Source organism: Zalophus californianus, chromosome 12 (assembly GCF_009762305.2).
Source record: "Zalophus californianus isolate mZalCal1 chromosome 12, mZalCal1.pri.v2, whole genome shotgun sequence".
Taxonomy (NCBI): Eukaryota; Metazoa; Chordata; class Mammalia; order Carnivora; family Otariidae; genus Zalophus; species Zalophus californianus.
In genome coordinates this window covers 35,443,113-35,461,659 of record NC_045606.1, presented here as the reverse complement: position 1 = coordinate 35,461,659, position 18,547 = coordinate 35,443,113, and the positions used below count along the sequence as shown (strand labels likewise).

The 18,547-nt window shown below is 41.1% G+C and overlaps 1 protein-coding gene across 4 annotated transcripts in view; it reads left to right on the top strand.

The window, feature by feature from the left end:
- CDK6 (cyclin dependent kinase 6) overlaps positions 1-18,547 on the top strand; it is a 233,323-nt gene that overhangs the window by 139,536 nt on the left and 75,240 nt on the right. The gene's annotated exons all lie outside the window — the stretch shown is intronic.

The following is an 18,547-nucleotide window of genomic DNA, read 5'->3' as shown; positions in this document are numbered from 1 at the left end:
AGACTGCTTTGGAAAGTGATTTGATATTAACTATGTAGTTTAACATGCTCATAGCATGAAGCCCTGCAGTTCCATGCCCAGTTACATATGTTAGAAAAGTTTGCACAGATGTACACCAAGAGTCACACTGAGGAATATGCAGAGCAGCCTTGTTCTTAACAGCAAAAAGCGGAAACAACCCCAGTGTTCATGGACAGAAGAATGATTAAGTCAGCTCTGGTTTCCGCACACAGTGGAAGTATACAACAGTGAAAATGAGAATGAACTACAGCTATAGGCAGTAACATGGGTGAATTTGGGGCGTGGGGCAATGAGGGTAAGGAGGCAAGGGAGGAAGGGAGGAGAGCAGAGTCTGTGTGAACAGAAAGGGAGCAGGGCTCTCAGCACCCAGGGAACTGCAACAGCATGACAGCCTTACGCTTACCTCCTTGGGCTTTTATTTAGACTCCTCCTCTTCTGTAGCATGATTTCTTAAAGTTCTGCTCTCTGGTTTCAGCTGGGCAGGAACTGAATTGAAAGTGTCGACTGAGGACACAGATGAAAATCACTCCTCCCTCTGGTGGGGGAAGATGGATGGGATAAACAGGTGAACAAACTAGTATGTAGTTTCAGGCAGTGATAAGTTCTAGGAGCATCGGGCACAGTGATGGGATAGAGTATGAGAGACCAGGAGTCTATTTCAAAGAAGGGGCGTGGTCAGAGAAAAGGTCTCTTAGGATGGAAGTGAGGGGCAGATGCATGCTAAGACCCAGCAAAGAGCATCCCAGACTGGAGGGAGTTTGGCCTGTCCAAGGAAAGCAAGGCCAGAGTGGCTGAGGAGGATGGGTGGGGGGGACAGTGGTCAAGGCTGAGGTCAAGGAGGTAGTTGGGGTTCCTGCTTTGGGGGGGCCCGCTGAAAGCGTTCGAATCGGTTTTAAGTATAAGAGGAAGCCACCTGAGGGCTTTGGATAGCATCCTAGTCCAAAAACAGGCCCCCTAACAGCAGAAAAAAAGACAGTTGATAATAGGAAGCAAGCAAGAAAAAATGTAAATGATTACAACAACACATTTTCAGAGCTTGAAAAGAGAAACCTAAGTAATCTGGGAAATTTTGTTATATCTAGTTCTTCATTCGTCTTCCCACGTAAGTGAGATGTTAACATACCAGTCACTTGCATGTTTACTTACGCACACACATGTGCACACGCTCAAACGCTACCTAGTCTTTTCATGACACATCCATGCCATAAAAATGTAACATTTTTATCCAGAGAATCGAGGATACTCATTTTGTGCTTTAATGACTTAACTGTAAATGATACTGTAATGATTAGTGAGGGCATTTGAAATGTGTTTTTGCCCATCCTGAGATTTGCAATATGTGTGTGAAATGAGTAGTAGTATCATTAATTATTATGCAGTATAAAAAGAGAACTTAAAAAAAATCTGTCATTACTCGTTATTAAATAGAGTTCAGCTGGAACTCTTGACGATCAGAAGTGGATGTACTGTGCCTAATGGGTTTTCAGTTCAGAGCCCCTCACTTACAGCCCCCACCCACACCAAGGCCACGGGAAAGGCCCCAACAGTGTGTTCATATGGTCTTTATTTTAATTGCAGAGTAAACTCTTTTAAATGCAATTGATCCCCCACACATACCTCCATCCCATCACATTTCCCCTTATGTCAGGTGGCACGGGGAAGGGGTGGGGGTGGCCTTTACTCTAGATACCATTAACCCTTCGGTTTCATGCAGGCAGCCTTCTGGTCCCACCATGTTACTACAGTAAATATTCTAAGGTCCTCATCTGGCTTAGCATCTGCTGATAACATGTCTACTACTCTGTTCTTTACTTCTTATAAATATCCACGTTGGCTTCTTTGACACCATAGTTTCCTGCTTTTGCTCCTACCCATCTCACACTTCTGCTGAATGCCCTCCTCTCTTGTCCCCATGGGTCTGTCCTAGGTGTGCTCTCTCCCTCAGCAATCTCCCCTGCTTCCTGGAGATGATCCTGAAGGAAGAGAGCTCATCTTCTGTCCAACTCAGCTCTCTTCCTTGAGCCCCGGACCTGTATCTCCAGCTTGAGATGTCATCACAAACAGCAAGCCGGATCCCCATTCAGGTCTTGGCCCCACCATCCACTCTGTTTTCTCTCCCCTTGGGCTTCATTTGACTTTTTAAGATTATTTCTCTTGCTTCTGCTCTCCTCACTGTTACAGGTCTCTAGGTTCTCTTCCCTGGGCACCTGGATCATCACATTTTGTTGGTGCTCCCTGCCTCAAGGGTCACCTCCTGCTTCATTCCACACAGTTACCAGAATGTTCGTTCTAAAGTGCAAATGTACCTCACTGATAATGAGGTTTTCTTAATCTCAGGAAACAAACTGAGGGTTGCTGGAGTGGAGGGGGGTGGGAGGGATGGGGTGGCTGGGTGATAGACATTGGGGAGGGTATGTGCTATGGTGAGCACTGTGAATTGTGTAAGACTTTTGAATCACAGACCTGTACCTCCGAAACAAATAATATATGTTAAAAAAAAAAAAAAAGAAGAAGATAACAGGAAGGGAAAAATGAAGGGGGGGAAATCGGAGGGGGAGACGAACCATGAGAGACTACGTACTCTGAGAAACAAACTGAGGGTTCTAGAGGGGAGGGGGTGGGGGGATGGGTTAGCCCGGTGATGGGTATTAAAGAGGGCACGTACTGAATGGAGCACTGGGTGTTATACACAAACAATGAATCACGGAACACTACATCAAAAACTAATGATGTAATATATGGTGATTAACATAACATAATAGAAAAAAAAGAATCTCACAACATGAAGTGGGAGTAAAAGCAAAAAAAAAATAAAAAATAAAATAAAAAAATAAAGTGCAGATGTGACATACACCCCCTGCATAAAACTGCATAAAACACTTCAGTGCCTCCCTTCCCTTCAGTATAAAGTCTAGGCTCTATCGTCTGCTCCTTTGTGATCTGGTCCATGTGATCAGGCTCCTCAGCTTTGTGCTCAAGTTTCTCCCTCTGCCAGTCATGCCTTTGCATTTCCTCTCTGAGGCCTTGACCACTGTATATCCCTGTCCTGCACCCTGCCCTTCCCTGTGGAGTCGACATACATATTTGCTTAGAGCCAGGCATGTGCAAAGTACTTCATGGGCCTTACATCATATAATTCTCCAGTTGTCCCATGAAGTAGGTGCTGTGATTCTCCATTTTGCAGATGATGAAACAGAGGCATGGAGAGGCTACAATATTTGGCCAAGGTGATGCAGCTCATAAAAGAGGAGCCAGGATTTGAACCCGGTCTCTTAAATCATATACCTCTACCTGGTACAGGAACTTACGCAGTTGGTAGCTACAGGTGTGCCTCCCCTGCTCAGCTGTGAGCTTTTGAGTGCAGCTACCAATATCGTCTTCATAACTGGGATCCCGACCTCATCACAGAGCAGGCACATTAGTGTGTGAATGAATGAATGGATGGATGAATGAATGGATGAATGAATCATTGAAGTGTCATTGTGAATGTCCCACAAACTGCATGAGAAGTGATACTAAGAGTATGTAGGGGTAGTAGAGATATTTGTGTGTTTCACCCACCATGAATTTTGTCCATGAGGACCTAACAGAAGTAAAAGTGTTGTTACTGCCTTTAAGGAGAGTTTCGTTTAACTGAGAAACTTAAATAATGGGAAAAACTTGAATATTGAGCTTTTTATAAAAGCCATTTTTATTCCTGTTAGCAGTGAACATTATTAATATTTATAGGACACAACTTATCTTTTAAAGGGTTCATCATGTGCTAATAGCTAACAGCATTGGCAGTTTAATTACTGATTTGATCGAGATCTAGAGCAGACAGACTTCCTGGTACTTTGGGAAGTGCTAGTCACTTTTCCTATCGGCCCTGCTTTGTAAGGGATCTTAAATAAGTGTAAGCTTTCCATCTTCCAGGGGTAAACTCGTTTATCAGTTAAAATGGAAAGGATGCTTCCCAGATAAAGTTAGCAGCTTTATTCATCTTGCATAGAGCAAATGTATACATCAGAAGGATTTCAGCTATTCTTTTAAATGCAAGAATAATATGCTTAAAATATAGGCATGGGCATATGGCGGTTTCTGGAACTGTCCTTGCTTGTGGAGAATCACTGAAACATGGCCTCCGGTGTTCTTTGTAATAGTAACATGCTTATTTCATAAATCAGAGCCCATATAGGAAAGAGCTTTTTTTTTTTTCCCTCCCCATGCAAAGGCTTCTAACTGAATGAGAAAAAAATTAATTAATTACATGAATATTAAGAGGTTACTTATCTATTATAACATTGGGCCACAAGTTGACTAATTAAAAGGAATGCGGGTTGGAAAACTGCCACAAATCTGCTCCTTTCATTTAGAGGACCACAGGCTGAAACCAGTGATTGTGCGTGACAGACTCTGGGAACAATGGTGCAGCGCACAGACCGTCCAGATGAAGCATGCTCGTCTGAATTATACCGACGACGGGGTGGCCTACAGGCAAACAAAATGGTTAAACAATACATAATCAGGTTTTTATTTGGTATTTCCTGCGAGGCTGTACCAGTTGCCAGGGAGTGTACTGTATTTTTTCTTCGGCTGTATTAATTGTTGACCGTAGTTGGCAGAGCACCAAACAGGGACAGATAAGGGGGAAAATGGCATCTGGACATTAAAGCCCCAAGCGTACTGGGGGGAAAAAAAAAGCACAAAAAAAATTACAGCATATATCAGGAATTTTCCAACTAACGATGTGCGGATGTGGTAGCGCGAGGGAAAAAGAGCCAAACTGAGCTTGCTTTGTTCGCTAAGAGAGGCCCCCCTGTAACATTCCTTTTAGCTGTGCATATTTTGGCTTCATTTGTACAGTTTTAACTTTATACTGTGTGTGGAGAAGCTCAGTTGTAACTAGTTGTTCCTAATAATTATATTGCAATAATTAAAGTTCATGGTTGGCTGTTAAGATCTTCGTTATTTAGAAGCTGCTTCAAAAACCAAGTCTTAAGTCGAAAACCCTTTTTAAGTGACATGTCATTACTGCATAAAAGATGGCAACAATTATTTTCTTTGATTTCACAAGTTGGTTTTTTTTTTTTTTTTTAAGTCGATTCATTTGTGGAGACAAATAAGAAACAAAGTCTTAAAATCTTGGGAGAGAAGCAGTGGGTCCAGACCGAAAGCGATGAGATTTTGTAGCCCGCAAATAAAATATTGCCCAACTGGTTTGTAAAACATGAAAATTTGTGATACAGATAATCCCCTTTGCTGCTTTGAGATTCCATTTAAAATGCAAACATAATGTATACATATTAGCAAATCTATCACAGAAACCAAGGATTACAGTTTCAGGAGCTCAGTGAGGAATCATACATTACTGTTTTAATTCAGTAATAGAATGAGAAATCTCCAGCTGCACACAGCTTTCTTCTTGTTAGATTGATAAGCCTTGGAGTCCCCAGTAATAATAATAATCATGTGTATCACAGTGTTAGAGCTGTGAAGTACGTCCACTGGGGGTTTCTCTTGCAGCAGTGGTGATCTGTCTGCGTGTAAGGCTCTCAGGCCCCATGGCTCCACCTGCAGCCTCTGGGTTTGGTTCTAGCTCCAAAACGTGGCTGGCTGTGGGGCTTTACTACAGTGATTAGCGTGTTCTGAGCATCAGTGTCTTAATAACCTAGAATACAGGTAAAAAAATGCAGTGCCCACCTCCCAAGTTATTACAGGATTTAAATGACCTAAAATTTGTGAAGTCTTCAGTGAAGTGCCAGGCATATGGAAAACTCACAGTAAACTTCGGCTGTTACTATTACATCTTCTCTGTGGTGGAGCTCTGGGGTTTCTTTTAGATTCTGGAAACATTATTTCTTTTTGAGTTGAATATATGTACTTCATCGCCATTGGCTTCTACAGGGACAGCAAGGAACACGTTGTTGTTCGGTGGGTAATGAAAACTGGGAGGGCGGTTTTGATGATTCCTAAACATTCTTGGTGAAGCCAACATTCTAATAACTTTTCAGAAGACCTTATTATGACCCAGTTATTAGTTGAGGAAAACTGAAAAGCTGTATTCTCAAATAGCGTCGTTCTTCTGGGAACGGACTTCTAACTACAGGATACGCATACTTTATGATGTTCGAGGCAGCTGCCTGGTAGTACAAAGGCCATGACTTCATCTCCAAACATTAAGAGAAAATCCTCCCTTATTACTGTCGCATATTTGATTAAATGATTTTCATAAGGCTTATTTTAATGACTTTTGTGCACAGCAATTACACTGGTGTTTGCTGTTGGTCATTTGCATCTCCAGAAGTCTTAACCCTTAACCTTAAACCTGTGTGAGGGGTTCGTTGACTCAGAACATTAGGATTGCACGATTCATTCCCATACCCCAGGAATTCAGTGCGCTGTCCCTTCAGTAAAGGGACAACAGTATTGATGATCAACGTATGGGTCCCAAACGTTTTTAAATCCACAAAATGTCTCACAGGCCAAAGCGTTTGTTAAAACAGACATGAGTGCTTGCCACTTAACTTTTCTCAAAGTAAATCTTACATCCAACAAACGTTTTCAGGCCCTAAATAATATTACTGTTGAATCACATCTTTTGAGTCATTTAGTAAAGACTGTAATAAAACATACATATATGTAGTAAGTTTTTTTATGGGATCTTTACTTCTCAGCATTCGGAATAAAAGATGATTAATTCTCCCTCACCAAAACAGTAACAGCAACTATAATAATAAGGCGAATGTGGTCAGCTTTAACTTAAGAACTGGAAAACTCCCTTTTCATTTCTACAATTGGCTTTTTCTCTTCCGCTGCTTTTTAAGTTGGGCTGTTAGCAATTTCGCCTGTCCTTAATTTTAAGCACCATTCTTCCAGTCCGGAGATCCTTATAGGAAGCCCCCCTCTCGTAACCTTGCCTCTCATTGGCTAGCTGGGAAAAGAGCATTTCTGCATAAATTGGATGCTTCCTTCTCCCCTGGAGACCGAATATGCTCATGTTTCACAGTCCCCTGGTTTGTAAGCTTGAGTCCATTGCCTGAAGCTGGAAACTTTCACTTTGTAGAACACAGCACACATCGAAATCCAGATCCAAAACCCCTGACGTGCCCGTGGGTCCGATAGCAGATTGAATACATGCTTCTCAAGCCAGTGTTTCTGAGCTGCTCCGACTGAAATCAGAAACCGATGTGCGTGAGAGAGGTGTCCTTCAAAGAAAGGTATTTCCTTTGTGCAGCACCAGTGCGCACAGAATCCAAGGGGTTAACCTGAGAGCTGCTTTGAAAAACAGAGGCGAAGGTCACTGGCGGCAACAGCAAAGACTTTTAAAGCCTGCCGTCCTGAGCCTTTCACCCCGCCTTTCCCACCCAGGGGATTGTAAACATTGGCTCCCAGCCACCATGTCCCACAGCACAAAACTTCTCTGTGCTTTCAGCATATACATTTATGCTTTTCTATGGCAGCTGAAGCAAAGGCGCGTTATTGCCGTGAGCACAGAGAACGTGTTTCTGTTCAGTGGATGGGGAGGAATCCTGTCCTGCTGGAATGTGAAAGCCCACAGATACGCTTATTTAGCGGTGCTTCCCCTGTAACTGACCTGCTGCTCTCTTAGTCTGACTTTCTCAAGTCAAAAGAATGTGTAGAATGCTGTCACTTAATCAGAACCCAGAAGAGCTCTTTTATCTGCCATTTGTTAGTAACTAGCAATATTGCCCTTATCTCTTTGTCCTTTTGCTCGATCCAGTGCCCTTGGATATGCGAACTGGTAACATGAAAGCACTTACTACCTTGAGCATTGCTTCTTGTTTTTCTTCTGTAAAACTCAGAGTTCTCCAGTCACCAAAAAAAGTTGGGGTGGGTTCTTTAAAATTTCAATACAGCTGTCTTCGTCCTCAGACCATAATCGCTTCGTGATGTTTAAAAGAAACCGAGGAGATTCATAGGTTTATGCTGCCATTTGTACCTGATTCCTCAGAAGTCTGTTACCCGTGCGACTTACCATAATAACCTTCGTTGGTTAAGTTGCATGAAAACAGAATGGAATTTCCAGAGATATCGTGGGCAACTTAAATTTCCCCCTCCTGAACTTAATAATATATTGTGTGTGGGTTCACATCCTTCCATCTCTTAGTAATTTCATGTAATTGCAGTCACTTGATCTAATAACTCTTCGGGAATTTCTAAAGACATGAATGGAGAATTCATGTTGAGAGATCCGTATGTTGTAGTAGGTAGGGGCGGGAAAAGTACACACACTATCCCAGTGCTTTCTCCTGTGGCTTTTTTTTAGAAGGGACTGTACTTCACAGGCAGACCTATTCTGAAATGGCTATTGTGAGCATATTTTTTAACAAATGTGAATGCTTGCCTACCTGAAGTGCAGCCAGTCATTATACATTCCTGTGTGAATAATGATGCTGGATTCTAAGAAGAATCCAAGACAGACAACAGCCCCTACCGCACTGCACAGACATGCAGACATGACTGTTCTCTGGCCCTATAACTGCAGTTGATAAGAGATAATATGCCTTCGCCTTTTGCCTTTCTGTGGAATGACTCGTTAAGGTTCTTCTTCACAGCCTCTTCTGGAATTCTGGTTTTGCTTTATGGAATCAAAAACTCTATTGGGGGGCGCCTGGGTGGCTCAGTCGATAAAGTGTCTGCCTTCGGCTCAGGTCATGATCCCAGGGTCCTGGGATGGAGCCCCGTGTTGGGCTCCCTGCTCAGTGGGGAGTCTGCTTCTCCCTCTCCCTCTGACCCTCCCCCCCTCCGCTCGAGCTCACTCTCTCTCTCTTTCTCTCAAATAAATAAAATCTTAAAAAAAATAGTTGGGTACTAATTAATGTCCTTTAAATTTTCATCTTGATCCACGCTCCATTTCTTTAAATATAGAGTTTCTCTGAACAGCGTCATTGACCTGGATGAACGGGTACACAGTACAATGTCCAGAGAGTGTCATTCTAGAGTTGAAAGGACTTTAGGAATAATCTAATGTGACCTCTTGATTTTCTGGTTGGGGAACCCAGGGCCAATGGTATAAAATTACTTTTTTTGCAAGCTAATTCACAGAGGTTATTTAGTGGTATATCTGAGACTAAAACCCAGGTCTCCAGATCTCAGTGCAGGACTCTTTCCTTTATTCCATCCAGTCCTGGACCCCCTGGACTGACTGTATGAGGAGTTCACGGATGACCAAAGATAAGATGAGTGGACGTCTGATATTTGCATCACGGGTGTACCTCAGCAGGAAGAAGTTTGCCTAAGTGATTATGAGCAGATGTTATGTACACTGAGCAGGTGGTAACATGAAGTCTCGGTCTTTACTTGTTTCCCAGGCATTTGGTGACTGGCGTTTCAACTGTTCAGCTCATCAGCTTGTCACACCTCAATTTCACTGTGATAAGTTTCTCATGACTTCTGTAGAATCTTCTTTTTCTCTTGCCTGTCTAACTTGTCCTGAAGTGCCAGTGACTTCACGGTGTAACAGTGAACTCTACATCAAAGCTGACAATATTACCAGAGCCGTGCACAGAGGCTAATTGAGAGCACTAAATGCTTTTACGACTAGGTAAGAGGGTTGAACATAAAGGTAAAAGCCTTCAATCCAAGGACCATAAAAGAAAAGGAATTCTTTTCAACAAGCATCTATTGAATAGTATTGTTTTTTATAAGACAAATGTTATATATACTCATTATGAAACATAATGATAAATTAGAGAAATACCTTTATAAATCAGGAGACAGGAGTAGATAAAGTTTTAAATATAAATGAAATATAAATGAATAACCGCTCCATGGGTTAAGCGTGTCTTTGCCTCAGGTCGTGATCCCAGGATTCTGGGATCCAGTCCCGCCTCGGGCTCCCTGCTCAGCGGGGAGTCTGCTTCTCCCTCTGCCCCTCCTCCCCACCTTCCCACCCCCCAATCCCACGCCCGCTCATGTGCACACATGTGTGTGCTCTCTCTCAAAAATAAATAAAATCTTTTAAAAATATAAATAAATAAATATAAATGAATTAGAAAACAAAATAAGAGTAGAATGGAAAAATAAACCTAAGAATTAGTCACTCGTGAAGACTAATAGCAAAGGCAATTCTCTGACAAAGCTAATCAAGAAAAAAGAGAATACAGTTATGGAGCATATCACTCAGCTTTTCTACTGGGCAGCAGAGCTCTGGAAAGAACTGGCCACCTACAAGACTGGGTCAGATAGAAGAGGAGGGAATGCTGATCAGAGGAACCTAGAGCCTCAGGGCTTCTCCTGTGAACTCAGCCTGTCACCAGATCTCAAACTCAGTACCCCCATTTCTCCCTCTGTATGTGTCCTTTTCCATTAATCTGGGTAAGAAAAGCAGATATCCCTGATCTACATGTGCTGTTCATTCTCATGCAAGCAAGAAAATGGAGAAAATATATCCTACAAAAAAAGGAGTTTGGGACTGAGCAAAACAGACACTCTGGTTAGAATTTTCCAGACTCCTTTATTTAAGTCCTCGGCAAACACTGACCGCACATCACCTCTGTGTAAGGCATGAGGTGCTAACTCAGTACTGAGGGTATGCAGTGTTAGGAGACATGGAATATGCTTGAGAGGTTTGTAGTTCGGTGGGTGAACCAAATGTGGGAAAAATACCAGCTGGAAAGGTAGAACAAGTGCTCTGTAAAGGGGGACAATGATAAAATATTACGGATATACCAGAAGTGAACGGCTAAAAATGCCTGGTTTCCATTAATAAAACTTTTTTGTCACAATACTCCCCATGAGGAAAATCATAGAAAGGCTTAGTCCCAGAGGATTTGGGAACACCGAAGTGAAAGCTTCCATTCTCATCATAGGTTGCAGTTTCTCAGTCTTGGAAATTGAGGCAGAAATGTACTGTGATTGGTATATATGGACTTCTCTTTAGAGTGAAACTGGCATTCTGCAGACGGTAGCTCTAGCTCTCGCTAATTAGCGATTGCACGATTGACATTCCTTCCTATTCATGCCAATTAGTTAGATTTTGCTGCGGGATGTGTTTTACAGAAATTTGTGATTGCCATCACTTTCAGATGGGAGAGTTCATACATTTAGTTCTGTGGGTCTCATTAGAGCGATAAGATGACATCCTTCAGTTGATTCAATGATGGCTTATGACTCTCCTGCATTATGTTTCAGGAATTTAAAAAACATAGTTAAATTATTTACCTATTTTTGAAATATGTGTCTCTGCACCCTCCTTTTCTTTTATGTAAAAGGTTTTCTTTACATCTGAAGTCTTAAATTTCTCCTTATATACTTGAGGCTTTTCTTCGACAGGGTTAACTCCCTCTGCTGGCTCTAAGTGCTAAATGATTACACATCCCAGGGATTGCTTGCATATGATGTGCTTTGCCTTAGACTTTTTCCAAAGTGTAAAATTAAACTTTAGTTTGGCTCCCTCTAATTCTGGATATAAAATCGCCCGAGAATCTGAGAAATATTTTACATTCCTTTTGAGAACAATATGAAATTCTATGAGACTGGTAGTAATTTGACATTTGAGAAAGTCTGGCACACAGATTTATAGTATATAATAGGTGCTCAATAAATATTTATTAATTTCTTGATTGCAGTCATATTTTTATTGTATACAGACAGATTGTGTGTACTTTATTGTAGGAGCAATAAATCACCCATTCTCTTTAATGAAGTCATCTGTGTTTCCATGGCACTTTCTCCATGTCTTATTATAGTTCCAGCCACACTGTATTACAGCTATTTCTTTTTATATTTGCCTCACTAGACCATGAACTCCTCCAGAACAGACATTGTCTATTATTTGTCTTTATAGTCTCAATCCCTTTCATGGTAGGTTGCCCGTAAATGTCGGTTAACTTCAACATTACACTGCAATAAACTTCTTCCCAAATGCGGTGCATACAGACAGAAAGTTGAAGTAACCAGAATTTTTTCTGCATTCTACTTTTACCCTAAAGAGGTGACAAAGTAAGTGAAGTATTTATTTCCTAAATGTGAGCCTATCTGGTCCTAACAGAAAGAGTATAGTTAATTCAGACATAACAAGACTTCTTCACCATCTACGTCCATAATATTATATAGGGATAAAGTTATAATGGTTATACCCGAGCCCTGAGGGGAACCTTTGCGACTTTTATTTACATTTTATGCTTTCGTTTTCACTGCAAAACCAAGTTCTCATAAATGTTGCTGGCCTAAAGCAAGATATACCAGCTCTTATTTTTTAGGATGATGTTAGTTTAGGATGTTGAGTTTGCATGCATGCATACATTCCAAAATTTATTTTGGATTATTTGTGCTCCTAACCCTGTACGCTGTCATAGACTATTGCTTTTCAAAGCATTTTCCGGGGAAATCTAATTCTATAGGACGGTTATAGGTATTTGGGGGGGGTGGAGTCATTCCATGGACAATACTTGGGAAATGTTAAATTAAATAGGTTTCTGTTTTGACCGTAGAATTTCTCAGCGCCTTTAACATGTGGGGGCAAAAATGTTTTTTTTTTCAAGAGTGGATCCAGCATATTCCCAAATGTGGTTGATTAGAATTGTTTTTCATGAAACATCCCTGGGCATTATTGTCCTCTGGACTCCCTTTGGGAAACAGGTGTGGGACAATGAGGACTTAATGTTATAACCAAATGGCTTCCTCCCACATCTTCTCCGAGATCCTATCAATATTTGCCTCTTCCCTGAAATGTCTTTATTAATAGAAAATATTGATGGAAAAATTTTTTTGTATCCGTTTCTTTTCGAAATTGGATGTAGAATCTCAAGATTCTGTAGGTTTCCCTCAATAAACTTAACTTGCGGGGCTGAGTCAACTACCTTCCAGTCTTTCCCACTCTACTTCTACAGTCAGTCAGGCCATAAGCCCCATCAGGGCAGGAACCATGGTTCATTCACTAGCAGTGAGGGCCAGCCACCATGCAGCACCCAGCAAATGTTTATCCACTGAATGAAGAGTCACTCCGAGTTTCTAAACAAGGGAGAACAGTGCCACATGCACGCTGATTATTGTCCTGCAGCCCAACCCACCCCCGATATTGTTGCCTGGTTCCCCATGTTTAAATTTCATGCCTGGGTGAATGTGAACGCAGGCTCACCACAGATGGAAACGTGACTGCATGACCTCTTCCGAAGGAAATGAGGCAACAGGGGCTAAGCTTAGGGTTTGCCTCTTAACTCAGCCACGGGACTGTATACTGACAGGTATGGTTCTGTAATTTAGTTCATAATGATGTGTCTGAATCTTGTCCATAGAGGAAATATGGTAAAAACCACCATCCAGCGGCTTCTAAAATTTTTACATTATTAATGTTGTAACTTAGAACCTTGGCACCAACATTTCAAAATACTTTCCAGTTTAGTTCCCCTGTTCAGTGCGCAGATTATCTAAGAATTCTGTATAATTATATAGTCTATACACCTCAGGAAAAGAACAAACAGATGCTTAAAGGGTTGGGAATTTGCTACAAGTCAGATGTAGCAGGGGCAAAAGTGAGAAGAGAAACCTGACATTTTAAAAATTTTCTTAAACTATTGAGTCATGCATCTATACAGAAATGATAGATACCATTATTTATTCTGTCATTACGAAGAGAATCTAATTAGTGTTTTAATAAATCCAGACTCTCTTACCATTTTTTAGAATCTTATATTCTTATTAATTGGTTAGGCAAAAGTATATGAGGTGACACTACACAGTAACCAGAATGGTTGGGAATATCAAACTAGAAGTGTCATACATTCCTAGTGGGACTGTAAAATGGTTCACCTACTTGGAAAAACTATTTTGTAGTATCTACCAAACATATGCCTACTCCCTCTCTTTTTCTCTCATAGATGAATGGATAGAGAGAGATAGAGGTAAATACATATACCCAAGAGAAATTAGCTGGTATGTCCAACAAGAGACCTACACAGAAATGTTAATGGCAGAATGTTCATTCACCATAGCCAAGAACTAGAAACACCCATCAACAGAAGCCAAAAATGGCTAAATAAGGGCGCCTGGGTGGCTCAGTTGTTAAGCGTCTGCCTTCGGCTCAGGTCATGATCCCAGGGTGCTGGGATCGAGCCCCACATCGGGCTCCCTGCTCGGCGGGAAACCTGCTTCTCCCTCTCCCACTCCCCCTGCTTGTGTTCCTGCTCTTGCTGTCTCTCTTGCTCTCTGTCAAATAAGTAATAAATAAAATCTTTTAAAAAATGGCTAAATAAATTCTGGCAGGTTGACACAATGGACCATTGCATAACAGGAAGGAAACAAACTACTAATATGTACAACCACATGGACAATTTGCATGTTAGGTTGAGCAAAAGAAGTCAGACTCAAATTGGTTGAGTCCTTTGATATGAAGTTCAAGAACTGGCAACATTAATCCATGGTGATACATGTGAGAAAAGTCATACAGGATTCCTCGTATTGACTAGGAAAGGTACAAGAGGGCCTTTTGTGGTGATAAAAATATTCCATATCTTTGGTGTAAGTAGTAGTTACATAAGTGTGTGTGTATGTAAAAATACACTGTACACTTTAAGGTTTGTGTACGGCTAAATATAAGTAAGTAAATGAATGAATGCCTTGAGCAATAGGTAGGTAGGTAGATACACACACATATCTATAGGCATAGATGCCAGTAGGTAGCTAAAACTTATTTACTCTTTACAAGAAATTTCCTCTAAGGTATGATGTATAAATTTGATTCTCTTGCCATGTTTATGAATCTGGAGCACCTTTTGTGCCTGCAGAATAATTCAAAGATGCATGAATTTGTTTTTTCCTTTCTGCTTTTGTTTTGATTTTGTAGCCTAGGAGCAAATTTGAACTTCTTGGTCGTACATTTAACAAATAGTCATTGGATGCCTGATGTATATCAGAGACTGTGCCAAGCTTTGGAGATCCAAAGATAATTAAGTCCCAGTCCCTGTCATTCAGTCTTCTGGGGGTGATAGAGATGGAAGCAGATTCTTGCAGTCACACAAGATACCGTCAGAGGCTGTAAGAGCTGTGTGCTGTGGAAGTGTAGAGCAAGGAGCTTCTCCCTGACTCAGAATGTTCTGGAAGTCTTTCACAGAAGGGTCGCTGGGCCCTGCTTTTATTTTTACCACAAATTAGGGTCCTCACTATTTTTACCATCTACAATGATGATTTAAGACTACTTTTCAGTTACTAAAGACTCATTGAAATATGTTCTATAATCTACATGTTTTCTTAGATATCATTGTAATCACTTCTTAGGCCAGTTCAAAGTCCTAGCAGTTTCAAGGATAAAAGAAGCTACCTGCCACAGATTTCTAGAAAGCAGCAACATTCTTTGAAATGCTTGTAAGTGGAAAAGTAGTATTTCTTTGAATTAGTTCTGAGGTAAAAGCCAAGTTTTACTCAAACTGGAGGGTTACTTTTCCTTTCAAGTAATGTTTGCATGCAGCAACCACACTGCCCTGAACACATGTGCAGCATGAGCCCTGAGCCTAGGTGAGAAGCCTTCCGCTGGTTTTTATGTTCACACATGTATTTCTCCTAATAGCGGATGTACCTAGAAATACTCTGTAAAGTCCTTGGTATCAGTGTGGTTCTTCCTAGAAACAGACAATTTTAAGACAAGCATTGCAGCTCATCAAGAGCAAATGAATTTATATGTTTTATAATTACCTATTTAATTAACAGAACTGCATTCTTTTAAAGTGATCCTTTCCTTCCCCTCAGTTCAGAGAAGATATAAAGATACTAAAAATCCTAGGAGTGTAGAAAAGTGTTTTATAAAAAGAAAGGAGGGGGAAATTATGTAAATTAACAAAAGATTAAAAGAATAAAATTTATAAAACAAAGGAGGAAAATCAAGAGTTAGGACACATGTTTACATGTGACTTTTCTTGTTTTTAGTAACTTTGAAATCAGATAGTAAAATCTAAAGTGATGTCGTCACATCCATACAATAGCACGGAGTCTTCAAACCTGAAAATTTCTTGTGCCCAGTGATGTGAATTTTTCCTTTGACTTGGGGACAGCGTTTTAAAATGGATGATGAAAGTGAGGAGGTTCTCCAAATGGTATTTTCCATTGTCCTGTTTCCACAACTCTAGTCAAATGTACATTTTGCTCACTTGTAGAGATAAGAAAGCACCCTCTTCACACTGAGTCTGCATATAGATGGATGAGGGGTGAGTTTGAGGAAGAGCCTGACTTGGGGAACTGGTTAGATGGTGCCGTCATTTGCAGAGATAGGGAATACAAAAGAAGAACAAGTTTGGGAGGAAGGACGTTGTTGTGGTCTTCAGGGAAGGAATGTTCTGAGAGGACAGCATGAAACTTTTGTCAGCAGAAACAGGCCTGTACACACAGTGTCAGACCCAGGTCCCTGTGCGGAGCATGTGGGTAGGGAGACTTTCTCTGCCCTGCACCCAGGCCCTAGCCGTTTGCACATCCATGACCTTGATGCCTCAAGTGATGGTCATCTAGTTGAAATCCTTTGGGACGCCATTGTTCTAGAAAGACGATTTCTTTTATTCTTGTCAGCCTTTCTGTTAAGCCTACATTGCTATGGAAATGATTGTTCTGGAAATACAGACTTTTAAAATTTTTTCATGTGGCTTAAGACAAACAAGAAAAAGACCAGGGGTCGTTTAGTCTGCTCTGTGAGAGCCAACCTGAGTCAGATAAGCCCTACTTCAAATCCTTGTTCTACCGTTTATTAGCTGATTGGTCCTGGACAAGTTACTTCACTTCTTTGAGTCTCAACTTCCTTATCTTTAAAGATAGATTCATTGGTACTCACCTCATCCCATTAAACTGAAGATTGTATAAGGCTAGAGAGGAAGTCAATCCAGCACAGCACTTTACCTCTTCTGTACCTCATCGAAGGATTCTTCCCTTCCTTCCCTAGCCGACTTCTTTGGCCCCAGATAGGATGAAAATAAAAAGGTTTTGGAGGAAGGATCACAAAATCCCACAATGATCCATCTGCCATTTAACCGTTCTTGTCAGAAAATAACTTCCTTCTGTCTAACTACCCTGTTCCTAATGCTGCAAGCTAAGTGCTTCTCTCGGTCATGTCCTTCTTCTTTACTGTTTGCAGTTGGAATCTTGCTAAATGCACAGCATGAGACCAACCTCATCTTCAGAAGCATATTTTCTTTCATTCTTGCCATTAGTAGCTGAAAGCGCAAAATATAGTGGGAGCTCCAGAATCCTCAGTAGTTCTTTTCTGGTGGCCCAGATCAGGTGGAAACTGCATGGCTGGTTTTCTTTTCCTGCATGCATTTTTGTGAGCCTTTGTAGATGGAGATGTGCAGCTGAGACAGTGGGGGCAGGGAGAACTGAAGAATGAACCTTTACCTTTTTGTAGCTCCTTCCTGTTAAGGATCTCTAAAGCCTTCTCATTTAAGGAAGGCAGTGCCCATTGAATTTTAAGATGTTGGGGAATGTTTGAGGCTGAACTTAGATTTTAAAACCATGCTTTTCCATTTCCCTGGTGACTCGCACTGACTGTATAACTTTCCCAGTGCTCATTCAGTAAGTTTACAAGGGAGGCATGGACTTCAGAGACATTTGTTTTCATGGTAAGAAGTCAGGTTTTAAATTCTCTTTACAAATCTGAGTGATTACGTTGACTCCCAGAGCATATAGATTTTCTTGCGTTAAAACAACGTTCAAAAGGAAACGATGAGCTCCACAGCCTGCCATATCCTGTGCTCAGAATAATTTCATTTCTACTTATCTGTGAAGGTTGAAGGAATGTCTACAAATATTTGCTTGGTTTCTATGGTGAAGGCAGAGAGAGATCAAGTGTGTGATTGTTTAGTGTCAAAATCAAAACTACACTATACTGTACTTTGAAAAAGAGAGTCAGTTACTTGAAACATAATAGACATTTAGCAAGTGGTAACTATTTTAAGTTTCATAAGTTCAAGATGAAATTTAAACAATACAGCCTGAAGGAAAACATGGACCCTTTAGGCATTTTGAAACTTCATTTTACAAAACCGAAATGGTCTTCAACTTTATTAAAAAGTCATGTGTTGACTGAAGTTGGTGTTGGTGGACCCTCAGAATACCTGGGGGAGGTATGGGGACATGACCATGGTTTGTAAATTTATGCTGCAATAGAAGCCTAACCTCCTAATTCTGTAATCCTCCATTCTGCTATGTTCTGGCTACCCGTACATTTGTTGGAATATGCATTTACTTTGTGTCTACTACATGCAGTGCTCTGGGAGGTGCCATGGGTGGAGAGTGCACTTAGAAATGGTCTCTACCCTCAAATGGCTTGGGGTCTAGTAGGCAGTAAGTACACAGTGAATGGGATGCAGTGTGATAAGTGCTGGAATTACGTGTCACTAAGGAAGGACTAGGTGGGGCAAGGTTCACAAGAATTAAGAATGGTATTATGAGAAGACATTCCAGAGAAAAGTCTCAGCATATGGCAAGGCCATGAGGCATGACACAGCATGCATATTGAACACCATAAAGCCTCTGAGTAGGTTGAGGGAAGCATTCGTGTGAAGGAGGAGCAGGCGATAAAACCAGAGAGGGCGAGAGCCAGATC